This window comes from Bos indicus, chromosome 3 (genome assembly GCF_029378745.1).
Source record: "Bos indicus isolate NIAB-ARS_2022 breed Sahiwal x Tharparkar chromosome 3, NIAB-ARS_B.indTharparkar_mat_pri_1.0, whole genome shotgun sequence".
In the NCBI taxonomy this organism is placed as follows: domain Eukaryota; kingdom Metazoa; phylum Chordata; class Mammalia; order Artiodactyla; family Bovidae; genus Bos; species Bos indicus.
The window spans coordinates 23,123,141-23,140,299 of NC_091762.1; the positions used below are offsets into that span (position 1 = coordinate 23,123,141).

At 46.0% G+C, this 17,159-nt stretch overlaps 1 non-coding gene across 1 annotated transcript; it reads right to left on the reverse strand.

The window, feature by feature from the left end:
• Positions 1-4,892: 4,892 nt before the first annotated feature.
• Positions 4,893-5,056, reverse strand: LOC139182417 (U1 spliceosomal RNA). The gene has a single exon (XR_011566080.1). It is a non-coding gene; the product is annotated as a U1 spliceosomal RNA (small nuclear RNA).
• Between the last annotated feature and the right edge of the window lie 12,103 nt (positions 5,057-17,159).

Here is a 17,159-nt window from a genome sequence, read left to right on the forward strand (position 1 = left end):
GGAGAACAGTGTGGAGATTCCTTAAAAAACTGGAAATAGAACTGCCTTATGATCCAGCAATCCCACTGCTGGGCATACACACTGAGGAAACCAGAAGGGAAAGAGACACATGTACCCTGTTTATAATAGCCAGGACATGGAAGCAACCTAGATGTCCATCAGCAGATGAATGGATAAGAAAGCTGTGGTACATATACACAATGGAGTATTACTCAGCCATTAAAAAGAATACATTTGAATCAGTTCTAATGAGGTGGATGAAACTGGAGCCTATTATACAGAGTGAAGTAAGCCAGAAGGACAAACACCAATACAGTATACTAACGCATATATATGGAATTTAGAAAGATGGTAACGATAACCCTGTATACGAGACAGCAAAAGAGACACTGAAGTATAGAACAGGCTTATGGACTCTGTGGGAGAGGGAGAGGGTGGGAGGATTTGGGAGGATGGCATTGAAGCATGTGAAATGTCATGTGTGAGGCGAGATGCCAGTCCGGGTTCGATGCGCGGTGTTGGATGCTTGGGGCTGGTGCACTGGGACGGCCCGGAGGGGTGGTGTGGGGAGGGAGGAGGGAGGAGGGTTCAGGATGGGTTCTTAAATTTGTAAGGAATATATTAAATTAAAAAAAAAAATAATCCTCTGCATTTTCTAAATGGTCCTTGATGGGCTCGATAAAGGACAGAAATGGTATGGACCTAACAGAAGCAGAAGATATTAAGAAGAGGTGGCAAGACTGCACAGAAGAACTGTACAAAACAGATCTTCACGACCCAGATAATCATAATGGTGTGATCGCTCACCTAGAGCCAGACATCCTGGAATGTGAAGTCAAGTGGGCCTTAGAAAGCATCACTACGAACAAAGCCAGTGGAGGTGATGGAATTCCAGTGGAGCTCTTTCAAATCCTGAAAGATGATGCTGTGAAAGTGCTGCACTCAATATGCCAGCAAATCTGGAAAACTCAGCAGTGGCCACAGGACTGGAAAAGGTCAGCTTTCATTCCAATCCCAAAGAAAGGCAATGCCAAAGAATGTTCAAACTACCGTGCAATTGTACTCATCTCACACAGTAGTAAAGTAATGCTCAAAATTCTCCAAGCCAGGCTTCAGCAATACGTGAACCATGAACTTCCAGATGTTCAAACTGGTTTTAGAAAAGGCAGAGGAACCAGAGATCAACCTGCCAACATCCGCTGGATCATGGAAAAAGCAAGAGAGTTCCAGAAAAACGTCTATTTCTGCTTTATTGACTATGCCAAAGCCTTTGACTGTGTGGATCACAAGAAACTGTGGAAAATTCTGAAAGAGATGGGAATACCAGACCACCTGATCTGCCTCTTGAGAAATCTGTATGCAGGTCAGGAAGCAACAGTTAGAACTGGACATGGAACAACAGACTGGTTCCAAATAGGAAAAGGAGTATGTCAAGACTGTATATTGTCACTCTGCTTATTCAACTTCTATGCAGAGTACACCATGAGAAACGCTGGACTGGAAGAAGTACAAGCTGGAATCAAGATTGCCGGGAGAAATATCAATAACCTCAGACATGTAGATGACACCACCTTTATGGCAGAAAGTGAAGAGGAACTCAAAAGCCTCTTGATGAAAGTGAAAGAGAGTGAAAAAGTTGGCTTAAAGCTCAACATTCAGAAAACGAAGATCATGGCATCACTTCATGGGAAATAGATGGGGAAACAGTGGAAACAGTGTCAGACTCTATTTTTGGGGGCTCCAAAATCACTGCAGATGGTAACTGCAGCCATAAAATTAAAAGACACTTACTTCTTGGAAGGAAAGTTATGACTAACCTAGATAGCATATTGAAAAGCAGAGACATTACTTTGCCAACAAAGGTCCGTCTAGTCAAGGCTATGGTTTTTCCAGTGGTCATGTATGGGTGTGAGAGTTGGACTGTGAAGAAGGCTGAGTGCCGAAAAATTGATGGGTTTGAACTGTGGTGTTGGAGAAGACTCTTGAGAGTCCCTTGGACTGCAGGGAGGTCCAACCAGTCCATCCTAAAGGAGATCAGTCCTGGGTATTCTTTGGAAGGAATGATGCTAAAGCTGAAACTCCAATACTTTGGCTACCTCATGTGAAGAGTTGACTCATTGGAAAAGACTCTGATGCTGGGAGGGATTGGGGGCAGGAGGAGAAGGGGACGACAGAAGATGAGATGGCTGGATGGCATCACCGACTCGATGGACGTGAGTCTGAGTGAACTCTGGGAGGTGGTGATGGACAGGGAGGCCTGGCATGCTACAATTCATGGGATCGCAAAGAGGTGGACACGACTGAGTGACTGAACTGAAGTGAATCCCCTGCAATACAGTTCATTTCAGACATTGTCGATTTCATCTCTTAAAGTTAGACTGGGTCTTTGTTTATGTTTGCATGTGTCTACTTAACTGTTTGAACTTATGTAATGTTGTTGTTGTTCAGTCCCTCAGGCATTGCCGACTCTTGGTGACCCCATGGGCTTCAGCTCATCAGGCTTCCCTACCCTTCATTAACTCCTGGAGTTTGCTCAAACTCATGTCCATTGAGTCAGTGATACCATCTCATCCTCTGTCGCCCCCTTCTCCTCCTGCCCTTAATCCTTCCCAGCATCAGGGTCTTTTCTAATGAGTCTGCTCTTCACATTAGGTGACCAAAATATTGCAACTTCAGCTTCAGCATCAGTCCTTCCAATGAATGTTCAGGGTTGATTTCCTTTAGGACTGACTGGTTTGATCTCCTTACAGTCCAAGGGATTCTCAAGAGTCTTCTCCAGCACTACAGTTCAAAAGCATCTTCAGCTCTCAATCTTCTTTATGGTCCAACCCTCACATCTGTATTTGACTACTGGAAAAAACAGGCTTCCCTGGTGGCTCAGATGGTAAAAAAATCCACCTGCAACGTGGGAGACGTGGGTTCGATCCCTGAGTTGGGAAGATTCCCTGAAGGAGGGCATGGCAACCCACTCCAGTTTTCTTGCCTGGAGAATCCCCACGGACAGAAGAGCCTGGAGGACTATGCACAGTCCATGGGGTCTGTAGAGTCGGGGACAACTAAGCGCACAGCACAGGAAAAAACATAACTTTGACTAGAATATAGTTGGAATAAAAGTTTAAATGTCCTTCCCTGGTTATTCTGACATCTGTGTCAGCTCTTGGTCACTCATAAATGATCAATGTGTCCCTGCATTGTGAGTCATTTCCCTTCCTCTTTGGATATCTAAAAATCTGATGGAATGTCAGACATTGTAAATGTTATCTTGTTGGGTGCTGGATAGTTTTGTGTTCCTATAAATGTTGAGTCTTGTTCAGGGTTGCTCTTAAGTTATTTGCAAACAGTTTGATGGTTTCAGGTCTTGCTTTTATGATTTGCTAAATGGTCTGGAGCAGCTGAACACTCAGTCTAAGGCTAACAAGTTCCTGCTACTGAGGTAAGACTTCCTTGAGTACTCCACTCCACGATTTCCTTAATTACAGGAGTATTATTATTATTTTCTAGTCTACCTGTGAGGCCAAGCATGACTGTGAGTGCCAGGCTCTCTGTTTTCTCTGACCCTATCAAAGATTTCCCCCTGACTTTGGGGAATTTTGTCCCAGGGCTGCACTGATCAGTACTTTGCTGCCCATTGGAGGAGTCTCCTTTGCAGGGCTCCCCTGCTTACCTTCAGCATCTCTCTCCTCCCTGGGAGTTTGTCCTATGCACTCTAGCTCCTTTGGCATCCAGGAACTTGTGTCCTGAGCTCAGCAAGGTCCTCTGAGCTAATTTTCAGTTTGCTCCTGGTGCCTCGCTTGGGAACTCTCCATGCAATAAGTTGGAGCCATTGTTTCCCATCTCTCAGGGATCACTCCCTGTCCTTCACCTGATGCCAAGTCTCCTGAAAAATCTTTGTTTAATGTCCCCAGTCTGACTTTGTTGTTTCGGCAGTTAAGTAAACTTAGTTTCTATTAATTGTATATGGGTGTGGGGACCCTATGAACTCAAGATGTGAGAAAACCATTAAGATTCTAAAAAGAGTTAGTTATACATGGTACAGAACACAGGTTCCCACTAAAATCTTTTGAGATCTGCTGCTGCTGCTAAGCTACTTCAGTCGTGTCCGACTCTGCGCGACCCCATAAACGGCAGCCCACCAGCCTCCCCCGTCCCTGGGATTCTCCAGGCAAGAATACTGGAGTGGGTTGCCATTTCCTTCTCCAATTCAGGAGAGTGAAAAGTGAAAGTGAAGTCGCTCAGTCGTGTCTGACTCCTAGCGACCCCATGGACTGCAGCCTCCCAGGCTCCTCTGTTCATGGGATTTTCCAGGCAAGAGTACTGTAATGGGGTGCCATTGCCTTCTCCTTTGAGGTCTGCATTGGTCAAACAACAAAAGACTTCACACAAAGGATCACGACTAGCAAACATCTTGCAAAGCAATCGGACATCATTGAGTGAGTGAACAATAACTCCAAGTATCTCAATAGAAGTTTTGTCTGAGGTGTCTCAAAAGTAATCACACACCTTCATCCAATTTCTTAAAGATAACTTACAACTTTTGGCACCAATGGGGAGAAAAATAGTTGCAATCTTACCTACTACAACAGAGAACCTATTTTTTTTTTAAACACACATTTTTGGAGTTTAATTTTATTCCCACCCTAGCCTACCCGTCTTTTCCAACTCTGCTGCTGCTAACTCATTTCACTTGTGTCCGACCACCGCGATCCCATAGATGTCAGCTCAACAGGTTCCCCCGTTTTTGCGGTTGCATATACTGAAAAAACCCGTGTGTGGTTTCTGGATCAAGAAGATTTTTCAGAAAAGAAAATAACCTATTTCAGGGTCCAGTATGATTTAGTAACTAAACCACCAACAAGAAAAGATACTTAAGTCTGCAGTTTTTACTTAGTTATCAGGGGAAAGCGCGCACGCAGTCCCCCACTACCACAAATTACGCAGTCGAGTTTCCCCTATTTGAGGAAATCGCAGAGGTCAACACACCCGGAGTGCAATGGGTGAGCCTCGCCCTGGGAGAACCACCTTCTTGATCATGGTATCTCCTCTGCCAGGTAAGTATGAGTTGGTTTTCCCACTGCTCCCCGCACAGCCTTAGACAGCTTCACTGTACACACACGCTGACTTTGCCGTTTTCCCGCAATTCTTCCATTATCCTCCGCACCCTCTCTTTTCCACACCTCTCAGGCCCTCCAAATAACTCTTGTAAAATAAATCCAACAAAATCTCAGGAAAATTTCCGTAACCGGGGAAGTGGCTCGCCTGGAACAGTACCACTTCGCTGCAAAATTTACATAAACCAACCCCATTCAAGACTTCTAAGGCGGCGCCTCTCCTTCAACCCAAGCCCCGCCTCACCCTGTCGCGATGACCAATGGCGAGTGCCCTGTGACGAGGAAGTGACGTCATGAGTTCATCTACCTTAGCAATCCACCTACTTAGAACGATAGACGAGACCTCGGACTTTGGTGGTTCAGACTGTAAAACGTCTGCCCACAGTACGGGAAACCCAAGTTCGATTCCTGGGTCGGGAAGATCCCCTGAAGAAGGAAATAATAACCCCCTCCAGTACGCTTGCTTGGAAAATCCTATGGACGGAGGGTCCTGGTAGGCTACAGTCCATGGGGTTGCAAAGAGTCGGGCACGACAGAGCGGTGTAAATTTCACCCTTTAAGTGAGACACAGACGGGTTTTATTTCTTTTCACTTTAAATTTTTTATTTTTTATTTGGGTATAGCCAGTTAACAATGTTGTGATAGTTTCAGGTGAATAGCGCAGGGACTCAGCCATACATGTACATGGAGATACAGACGGATTTTGCCAGCCTCCTCGGAGTCTGACTTTTCGTGCTGGATTGCACGCCGAGGAGAGAAATTTAGGGATCGTGTGTTAGGCTGATGCAAAAGTTTTTAAGGAATAAATAAGTTGTAAAACAGTGAATAGAAATAGTATGCTATGCTATGCTAAGTCACTTCAGTCGTGTCCGACTCTGTGCGACCCCATAGAGGGCAGCCCACCAGGCTCCCCCGTCCCTGGGATTCTCCAGGCAAGAACACTGGAGTGGGTTGCCATTTCCTTCTCCAGTGCAGGAAAGTGAAAAGTGAAAGTGAAGTCGCTCAGTCGTGTCGGACTCTTCGCGACCCCATGGATTGCAGCCTAACAGGCTCCTCTGTCCATGGGATTTTCCAAGCAAGAGTACTGGAGTGGGGTGCCATTTCCTTCTCCGAGAAATAGTATAGAGACAAAATAAAAGCATATATATATTTCATGTGTATAAACATACGGATTTAGGGTTACATCTCAAAGTGCTACTCAGTGAATTTATTTTCTGTGCAGATGCTTCCTGTTTCATTCTCACGATATCCCAAGGACCATGCTTTCCTTTGCTTACCATACAGAATACAAGAAATGAGGATTCTGAAATAGAAACTGATGACTAAAATAAGGGCAAGAAAGATGGCCTGTTTGCTTGGAGAGTGAGGTTTGTTTATTTGTTTTCTCTTACTGCATAAGACTGGGTTAGACCTGAGGGCGGAGAAGTGGGAAGCTGGAGAAGACAGCCAGCTTGTGTTTTCTGACCAGAGAGCAAGGGGAAATGGAGTAACTTGATCCTTGAGGTGCCTTTGGCTTAAGGGGGAAGGTGACTTCTGGAAAATCTTGGAGCAAACAGCAAAGGAACTCAGCACGAAGTTAGCTTCCAGGAAGAATCTTGCTTTCTTCCTCCCTTCCCCACCCCCACCCCCACCCACCATTTCTCTCTCTGCAACCATCAGAAATAGACTCTGGCTCTTTTCATCTGACATAAGTTTTAATCCAGGGCTAGTAATACCTTAGAGAATCTCCAGAAAAGTGGAGAATGAATTTATACAAAGTGGGAGGAATAAAAAAGGCTGATGAAAGCGAGCCCACAAACCAAATGGAAAGGACACTGGTGCCTTCCGCTGAGTGGCAAACCCTATGGCTTTGCAGCGCTGACCCTGTTGGGCCTGGGCATAGACACCACCCGTGGGTCCATGCCTTCTGCTGCACCTGGCTGCTGTTAAACTGAAGATTTTGTGGTGGGGGGATTCTTCTGTGGCCGTGGCCAGAAAGAATTTTCCCAGGGCCTACTCCTTGTGTCTCTCACCTGTTAAATGCTGGAGTAGTTGTTACTTATAGGGAGTGGCCAGTTCCTGGTAATAGATCCACATCTTAGCCCCTCGGAAAACTAAGTAAGTGTGTGATCCTCAGAAGTTGCAGAATATGGAAAATTCCTCATCAAGGGAAAGGGGAGTTCAGATAGTAGTTGCTCAAGATATAACAAAGATATAGCCCTGTAGCTAGCCCAGTGAAGAACATTATAAATTCAGTGCCCCAGCCCCTGCAACCCTGTGTCAAATAGACCAGGCATGCACCATCCTGTCTTGGAGCATGCTAGACGTTTATCCCTGAGTGCAAGCGAGGTTTCAGCCTCTTATATGGGGATGGTTGGTACCTCATCCAGTATTATTTACATTTTCCACACTGAGAATTAAGCAGTTTGACAGTTTGCATTTCTGGGGATAGAGTACTTGGTCTAAAGCTATGGTAACAAATTCCCACCATAACTGGTTTTAAATATTCTTTATTCACCGAGGTCCACTGTAGGAGTTTCCTATTGCTACTGTGAGTTGTTCCTACATATTTAGTGGCTTAAAACAGCACATATTTCTTATCTTACGATTCTGGAGATCAGAAGTTCAAGATGCATCTCCCTGGGCTACAATCAACGTGACAGTTGGGTTGTGGTTCTTCTTGGAGATGCTAGGGGAGAATCTGTTTGCCTTGTCCAGCCTCTAGAAGATGCCCACATTCTACTCTCATAGGCCACTTTCATCTTCAAAGCTAGTTACAACTGATCAAGTTATTCTCACAACACATTATTCTGACACCAACTCTCTTTCCTCCCTCTATAGGGACCTTTGTGATTCCATGGGGTGCCCATCTCAAGATCTTTAATTTAATCACACTGCAAAGTCTCTTTTGCCATGTGAAGTAACATAATCACAGATTCCAGGGACCCAGATGTGACATCTTTGGGGAAGCATTAGCCTGCCACCACAGCCAGCCTCCTCAGTGACCACATTTCTGCTCCCTTCTAAAGTCATCCAGGTGAAAGCAAGTCAGTCCACTGCTTCTTAGTGTCAGCCAGTCAACAGCTGTGCCCTGAGCTCAGGCACTAGAGTCAGAGAGAGAGAGAGAAGGAGAAAGTCTATGGGGAGAGGAATCTGAGTAGCCAGTGCCTGGGAAGTTCCTAGGGACTAGAGCTGGGAGCTGCAAATTCCTTCATGGGAGGAGAAGGCTGGGGAGGGTGTTAGGAACTGAATGTATATCACCACCACCCCCACCCCCACCTAATTCATATGTTGAACCCTAATCCGTGTGGGGCTGTATTTGGAGAAAGCATTTTAAGGAAGATGTTGTTCAGTCATGTCCAACTCTTTGCGACCCACCGTGGTCTTCAGCATGCCATGCTTCCCTGTCCTTCACATCTCCTGGAGATTGCTCAAACTCATGTCCATTGAGTTGGTGATGCCAACCGACCATCTTGTCCTCTGTTGTCCCCTTCTCCTCCTGCCTTCTGTCTTTAAGGAAGTAATTAAGATTAAATGAGGCCATAGCCTTGGGGTTCTGATCTGATAGGATTAGTGTCCTTGTGAGAAAAGAAACCAGAGAGCTTGGGCTCCTACCTTACCCCAGCTCAACCACAGAGAAGAAGGCTGGAGAGGACCCAGTGAGAAATCTTCTATAACATTGGCAAGCCAGGAAGAGTGTTCGCATCATAAATTGAATTGACATGACATGACATGAACATGACAAGAATCTTTATCTTGGACAACCAGCCTCCAGAATGTGTGAAAACAGACTGATGGTTAAGCCACTTGATCTATGGTAATTTTGTATGGCTTGCCTGAGCTGACTAATCCAGGAGGTTACTTAGCCGTTGGCCTAAGCATCTTCTCCTACCTGGGCCTTTGTGGGATCTGCCCCAGTTTTGTTCATTTCCTGTAATTAGTACTCACAGCCTGCTTTAGAATGAGAATTGATCAACTGGTTTAGGATTTTACAGTGTAAGTTATTCCATGTAACAATAACCTGCACAAAGGAGTTGGTTTTTTGGTTTTGTTTCTTTTTTTTTTTGTAAACAGTTTTTGCTATGCTATGCTATGCTAAGTCACTTCAGTCGTGTCCGACTCTCTTCGACCCCTTAGATGGCAGCCCACCAGGCTCCCCCGTCCCTGGGATACTCCAGGCAAGAACACTGGTGTGGATTGCCATTTCCTTCTCCAATGCATGAAAGTGAAAAGTGAAAGTGAAGTTGCTCAGTTGTGTCCGACTCTTAGCGACCCCATGGACTGCAGCCTACCAGACTCCTCCATCCATGGGATTTTTCAGGCAAGAGTACTGGAGTGGGGTGCCATTGCCTTCTCCGTTTTTACATCTTCCCAAATATCAACCTGGCGTGTCTTGAGCAGCCAGATTGAGATTTTTGCAGAGTGACCCCATGAGCCCATGTGGCCTGTGTTTCCTCTTCTCCTGGGAGATTTCTGTGGTGTGGACTCTCCAGAGCCACAGACCAGGGTTTGGGTGCTGGTGAGGAATCTGTGGCTAGCTCTAGAGAGACCTAGGCAAAAAAGAAAGAACCCCTAGAATCAGAGCATGTAAGGGGGCTGGGAGGGTGATGTGATAAGAGGCTGCTCTTATGGGAATCAAGGGGGTTGGAGGATGAAAGAAGTGGATGGGCCTGTGTAACTGTCCACCATGAGGTCAGAAGAAGTTCAAGAGAGAGCAGCTGCCATTCTGGGACCAGAGACTAGAACCTTCTTTGCCATTCAACCTCTGGTCATCCTCCTCCTTACTCTGCCTCTGTTTTCCCCTCCTCCTACTTTAGACAAGGAAACATATTATCCCTTAGAGCCTTCAGAAGGTAAGGCAGTCCTGTCTACATTTTGATTTTAGTCTAATGAGAACTTTGTTGGCCTCCAACAAAGTTGGAGATAATAAAAGTGTGTTCTTTTAAGATAATAAAAGTGTGTTCTTTTAAGAGGCTAAACTCATGGTCACTTATTACAGCAGACATAGAACATCAATTCAATGTGTGTGTTACATTCACTTTAGAAGTTATAAGATGGGGACATAATGAACTGTATGGATCTGCAGGTTGTCTGCTGACAGGTCCAGCAATACTGGTACATGTTTGAAGCATTTCATTAGGTGTCTTTTTTCCTTTCCATTTTTTTCCCCTCAAGGACTCTCACCCTATTTCCTGCACAGTTGTACCCAACATGGTTCTCATTTACAGCCAGTTGGAAGACATTGGTGATGACACAGGTGGATTTCATTTGTTTTAGAATGGGTTCTAACATGTAGAGGGAAATAATATAGTTTATGAAAAGTTAAATATTGTAGAATACTCCAACTTAAAGATACACTTTTTTTGCAACTTTTTTTTTTTTAATTAGGATGAAGAACTACGTTTCAAAGGGTGAAGCACAAAATAGCTTTTAGGAATTTTCCCCAAAAGTAATTTGTGATTTGATCCTGAACAGGTCTGAAATTTACATGATTCATATGCTGTTGTTTTCATAAAGGCTTTGTCTACAAAATGAGGATTTTCAAAAGCATTACTTGAGTCCTCCATTAATTACTGATTATATGATGAATTCCTAGAAGCCCCAGCAACACTGGGATGAAGGAAAAATTTCCGGGATGCTTGAATCACCACACAGCAAAAGATACTCAGATTTTACTACTTTATCTTAAAATAATAGTTCATAGCTTGGCTCACTTTTCACCCATTCTGCTGATTCTGCCAGTGAGTTCCTCTATAGTGACAGCCAGAGGTGCTGATGGAAAATATGTAACTAGCCAAGTGTAAAAAGCAGAAGTTGAGGTCATTCCATCTATCAAAAAGGGGACATGTCTCTCTACCTCAGGGCTGAGTCTTTTGAAGGATCGTTTTGTAATTGGTGGTAGTGGTGGTGAGTCTTTTTGTTCATGTTGTTGCTTGTTTTTTTTTCAACTGTTACTAGGTAATAATTGTGGAATGAGAGCTTGATTTTAATTCTCGAAGGCAAAAGAATGTAACTAAGGACATTTTCCAAGGAATGTTTGAAGACCTTCATGTTAATCTGTGGTTCAACTAATCTACTTTTTAATGAAAGATTTTTAATTAAAAGAGAACAAATATATACATATATATATATATATATGCTTGAATCAGTATTATAGAACAATGAGTCTTAAACTGTGATCTACAGCTTATCCACATCAGATATATGGTTGTGCTTATGTGAAAAAGTCAGACTCGAGGACTCCACACCAACTAAATCTCTGGGAAATGGAAGCCAGGAAGTAGCTTTTTAAATCACAATAGCTCATTCTAAGATTCTTTAAATTTAAGAACCACTTTTTAATATTTTAAAATAGGAGATAAAAAGGCAAGACAGTAAATCATTCTTTTAAACTTATATGTTAAGTGTTAGTGAGGTGAGCTCTTGGTGACAATTTGTCTTCCCTATTCTTCCCCACTCAGCCCTGGGACTGGTGCTGAAATTAGAAATGAAGTAGGGGAAGAAAACTTATTTCTTTATATATATATTTTGCTTTAATGGCCATCAAAAAGAATATTTCATTTCCTCTCACCAACCCTGTCCACCAGTTATGTTAGTCTTCAACATACCCTTAGAGCAATGTGTATGAGTAAATATCCTACATTTGTTTACATATGCACACTTTCTAAAGCACTGTGAAGACACAAGGCTTTAACACAGCTGGGGGCTGCTTACATATCACTTTAAATGATCACAGGTTTGCTTTACACAGGACTTTCAATAGGCTTGCTGTGGCCTGTAGTTCCCAAATCCCAAAGTGAAGTTAGGACGACCAAATAGGAAAGCATATTTAAGAGTGATGTCAGTACACTTTTTGGAGATCTTAATAGACATAGAAATAGGAGGAGAAGGGGATGAAAGAGGACGAAATGGTTGGATAGCATCACCAACTCAATGGACATGAGTTTGAGCAAGCTCCAGGAGATGGCGAAGGACAGGGAAGCCTGGTGTGCTGCAGTCCATGGGGTCACAAAGAGTTGGACACGACTGAGTGACTGAACAACAATAGAAACAGGAGGTCTAGGCTAAATGTGAGATGACATCTGGGAGTCACCACTCCCACCACATGAATTCAAAGAACTCAGGTGCTGCAGTGTAGACTGATGCCCAGCCTGACGGTGAGCCAGCTGTGTCGACTCAAAGTCAGGCAGTCAGGCCCCCATGCCCACACTGACCTGCAGGGCACTGCTGCTTAGTCTTGTGCTCTTAGGTCTGCCAAGGAGCGCCAATGTGGGGACCACATACTGCATTGTGGGGAAGCAGGTCCTGCTTCCCCTGAGCTGACCCTCTGAGGACACGTGATGAGGCAAGAAACGTCTGTTGCTGGCTCCCACGACCCAGCGTGTTCAGAAGCAGTGTCACAAGGTCCTCTACGAACTAGGCATGTTTTCCTTAGTGCTGAGCCACGGGCACCCTGTCTTGTTATTCCTCAACTGCAGGAAAGGCCCTCTGCCTTTCACCCTGCCCACGAGGCCATCTCTCTGACTCCTTCCAGACCCTCCAGTAGGTGTGGAGGAGGGCCCAGATCCTCCTCAGCCAACAGGGAGCTGTGAAGAAGGGGCACAGGCCCATCCTTCCTGCTATTTTAAGGACCTCTGGTGGCTTCACTTCTTGCATGTCTCCTTGAAGGCAAGGGTCACAGGACTGGAGTGCATGGCAGGGCCCTTAGGGATTTCACCTGGAGACCAAAGTAACACAGAGTCCATTATCAGGCCCTGCTGGTGGCTAACAGGCTGGAGAGGGCTGAGTGGTGATAGAATCCAGGATCGTGGTGAGAGCCTATCAAGAGGATGAGCTGAAGGGAGGCACTGAGGTCTGGAGGAGCAGCGGGTGCCACCAGATTAGAGTGAAACCTTCCCACACCACCTGTGGTCAGATCTCTGCTCACAGCCACTGCACACCAGGTGGCCAGACCCTACGGCTCCCTCTTCAGGGGCCAGCTCACTCTCCAGTTCACTTGAGAACAAGAGGATGGCTTTTGTCCTTCCCTAGGGAAAAGTGCTTAGTATGAAACATGTGCATCCAGACACGATCTTCCGTAGGAAGTAGAGGATGTTTTCTAGACTGAGAATAGCTATAGAAGTTTGAGTTGGTGGGTCTGATTAGCTCTGTTCTCTCCACCTTCTCTCTTTGCTTCTCTAATTGGTGAATGGTGTGGTCAGGGAGGAAAGGGGCCTGGGAGTGCCCTCCCACCCCTGGAAATGTGACTGAACTGAGCCTGAAGCCTCTGATGTTCTTCTCTAAGAAGAACTTGGTTCTCATTGCAGAGCTGAGGTGTGGACTCCAGGCCCGGACTGTAGAAGTAAAAGGTGGAGCCTGTCCTGGGAAATGCAGGCAGGCAAGTCACACATTTGAGTAACAGAGGCTCTCTGCTCATTCTGATTCTCCAAACATCTTGTCCAACCCAGCAGAAGACCATGAGGACCTCAACTCCTGAATGTAGAGCCTTGTGGGCCCTGTGTCTTCTCCGTGTGGGTTCTTTGTGTGCATTTCGCATGCCCTGGGTGAGTTGTTCAGGAGGCTCTATTCCCGAAATAGCTGCTGCTGCTGTGGTGTGGGTAGGACAAGGGCGTGGGGAAGGCTGACCCCCTAGTGTCAGCAGCCTGGGGGAGAGTGTGGGCAGGAAGGCCACCACGGTGAGTGGCTGGGAGTGGCCCTACAGACCTGGCTCTACCACTTGCCAATTACAGGACCAGGGCACAGAAGTTAGCAGGCAGCAAATGAGCAGATTTAGGATGGATGAGAAGTCAGGATTCTGGGGACCAGACCTGATTAGATGTGCAGTGAGGAGAGTTACTCTCCGAGTTCAGATACAGCAACAAAGAGAGGGGAATGTTCCTTGCTCCCTGCCTTGCTGACTGTAAAAAGCCAGTAGCGGAAAGCCTACCACAGTGTTTTGAAATCTGCAAAGTTCTTCCCAAGGACAACCTTCAGATTCTCCCTAAATAGGCCAGAAATAGAAGGCTCTGGGCCTCTCCTACTGCTTCAGTGGACTGAGCCTGTGTTCCAGCTGCTCCCGCAGGCGATCGTTAATGCAGATGGACTCCTCCAGGTGCTGGCGCAGGTTACAGATTTCACCAAGATGCTCCTCTAGCAGGTCAGCCCCTGTAGCCACCTAGCAGGACAGGAGGAGGTGGGGATGGAGCACTCTGGTCATTAATGGGGCCCACACTGGGGGTGGGGCTCGGCCAGCCAAATCCCTAACTATCACCATCCTCTCTCCCACAGATATCCAGAAGTTTACGTGAGCTTGCCTGAAGAGCATACTGGCTTCAAACACAGGACCGGTGATGCTAAGCAAGCCCCAGTGGCCTCCTCCCATACAGGGGTCTGTGTCAGGGAGTTGTAATACATGTACAGTGACCTGGGCAACTGGTAGGTGTAAGGGCTTTCCCATTGTCTAGAAAAATAACTGAAGCTTGTGGAACTCAGTCTAGACTAGACAGGTGTGACCTTTGCCTGAGTTGACTTGAGGGTACTAGGGAGGAGCTCAATTAACCTTAACACCTCTCCTTGCACTGACCCTTGACTGAACATTGCTTAGCAAGGAACACTGCCCTTCCTCCACCCTTAGAGAGAAGGCCCAAAGTAAAAGTGGGTATCTCATGGACTTCCCTGGTGACCCAGTGATTAAGAACATGACTGCCAATGCAGGGGACAGGAGTTTGATACCCAGACCAGGAAGATTCCACAGGCTGCAGGGCAACAAAGCCCGTGCGTTCACCACAGCTAGTGACGCTCGTGTGCTCTAGGGTCCTGGCTCCGTAACGAAAGAGGCCCCACAGTGAGAAGCCTGCACACGGTAACCAGAGGGGAACCTCCACGTGCTGCAACTAGAGAAAGATCCTGCACAGCAGTGAAGACCCAGTACAGCCAAAAATAAAAAATAAATAAATACATTTTAAAAAGTTAGTACCTCATGTCAACTCATCCTGTGTGGTTCATGACTGGTACTCAACAATTCCCTCAAATCACTTTTATTATGGAAGGAAGAAAGCTCACTCAACTTTTCCAAAGAGATCTGTGATGTGGTCTTTGTTTGAGAGGAGCAAAAATGATTGTACTCATGTCTGCTTTTTAATGTTTCAACTAACCATCCCTTGCCTCATCAAGGCCATTGCCTTTGGTTGCTAAAGTTTTGAATAGTTTCCATCTCCAGTCCTTCCAGCAGGTAATCCAGGTGAATCTGCTTTTCCAAAGGAGATTGGCCTAGTCTATGTCCTGTTATTTGCAAACAGACCTTAAAATGCCTCTTCTTAGCTCTTCTTCCCCCAACATCCTAACTTACCCTGATTTGGAAATGCCAGTTCAGTCTCAGTCACAGTTACCTACTACTCCATAAATGGCTGCCCCTGGGTTTGCATAAAAACATCTCTAGTGTGACATTATCTTTGTCTGTATGGCACTGAAGTAGGAATCCGACAGCTGATTAGAGAGTTGGAAAAAGCACCCCAAAGAAAAGGAAAACAGATGCAGGAAAGAGCAGTGGGTGGGGTGCTGATGACCGACTCCGTCAAATGCCTCATTTTGCCTGGACACAGCCTTCTGAGAATCCCAGTTCTCTCCTGTTGGAACTGGGCTGCATCCCAGCATTCACCTGTGTGGCTGCACCTCTCCACCAGGTGGAGACCAGGGAGCTAGGAGTGTGAGTTGGGTTTGTACTCAGGGCACATTTAAAGGGTGAGGATCTGTGTAGCGACAACCCCACTTTCTGTAATTACTCTGGATAATGGAAGAATGTTCTGCAAATGTTGGCACCTGGCATTCGGGAAGGCTCTGAGAGTGGGCTGTGAGGGGACCAGGGAGCAGGGACTGAGAAGGATGTGACTGTGAGAGCACAGAGGCAGTCACTGACTCTCACAGCCCTGCTCCGCCCCGAGGCCCAGGGTGGGGAGGATGAGGCGTGCACTCGGAAGGACTTGGCACTGCCGGGGCCTTCGCTTTACCTCACTCTGTGAGCAGGGGCTAGAGGAGAAATGGAAGAGGAGGCCCTGGTAGAAAAGAGGGGGGTCCTAAATGAGACTTCATTTCACAGGCTGACCTACTCGGCTTTGTGTTTACCTGTGGGTTTGGAGTGAAGCTGGCACATGGAGGAGCCTGAGGATAGGTCTCCAGTTATGCTCACTTCCTGAGGTCTCATCACATACCACTGGCCACTGCTGCCCAGTTCTGTCCTGGAAGAGAGTGGGGCTGGGCAGGGTTGGGCACCATCCTGCAAAGGAGACATTTCCCTTGAGAAGCCACCTTGACAAGGGACTTGCTTTACTTAAGTGGAGTCATGCTTGTTGCTGCTAGGATTTCAAGGTCTTCATTCTAGGCCCTTTGTTTAATGTTGGGGCTTTTTCCTTCATGCAAATCTCCCTGGAATTTTTGTCTGAAATGCAGTTTCTCGAGTCTTATCCCCAAGTTTATAACAGGCCCTGTTGTGTCTCTGGTGTAGATTTTCTATACTGTGCAGCCAGCACCCAGGGATTGGGGCCTGTCTCCGGTATGATATCACAGTCAATCATCCAAGGTTAGTACTATTTCTCTATTTTACATGCTACATTCTTCTCCACTATACACGAGATCCATGTGCTCAAAGAGGGCAATGAAATCACCATGGAAAGCAGACTTGGTATTTTGGTGGAGTTGAAATGTGCACCTTGGACTTCTGTCACCAGGGCTGTGCTTTCACTGTTTTCACATGGACACAGGGTAGGATCGATGGAGACAGGGTAAGGAGTAGAAGACTTCAGTAAGAGCCAGTGATTCCTGGTAACCAGTGTTGATCTGCTTGACAAGTACTTACTGAATGTTCCCTGTGGCAGGCTTTGAAGAGGCTCTGGGGAGGAGGGCTGACTAAGGCACAGAGGGCACCTGGCTCTCAGGAATATGGCCTCTAGGACAGGAGCCAGATGTTTTACAGAGAATCACATCTAATTTTTAAATAAAGACTGTGATGTATTTAACATTCATGCATTTCTTGGTCCCATTGTGTCCACCAAGGGGGAAAACAGAGTATAAATATAGGATTATTGGAAAGAGATTGGG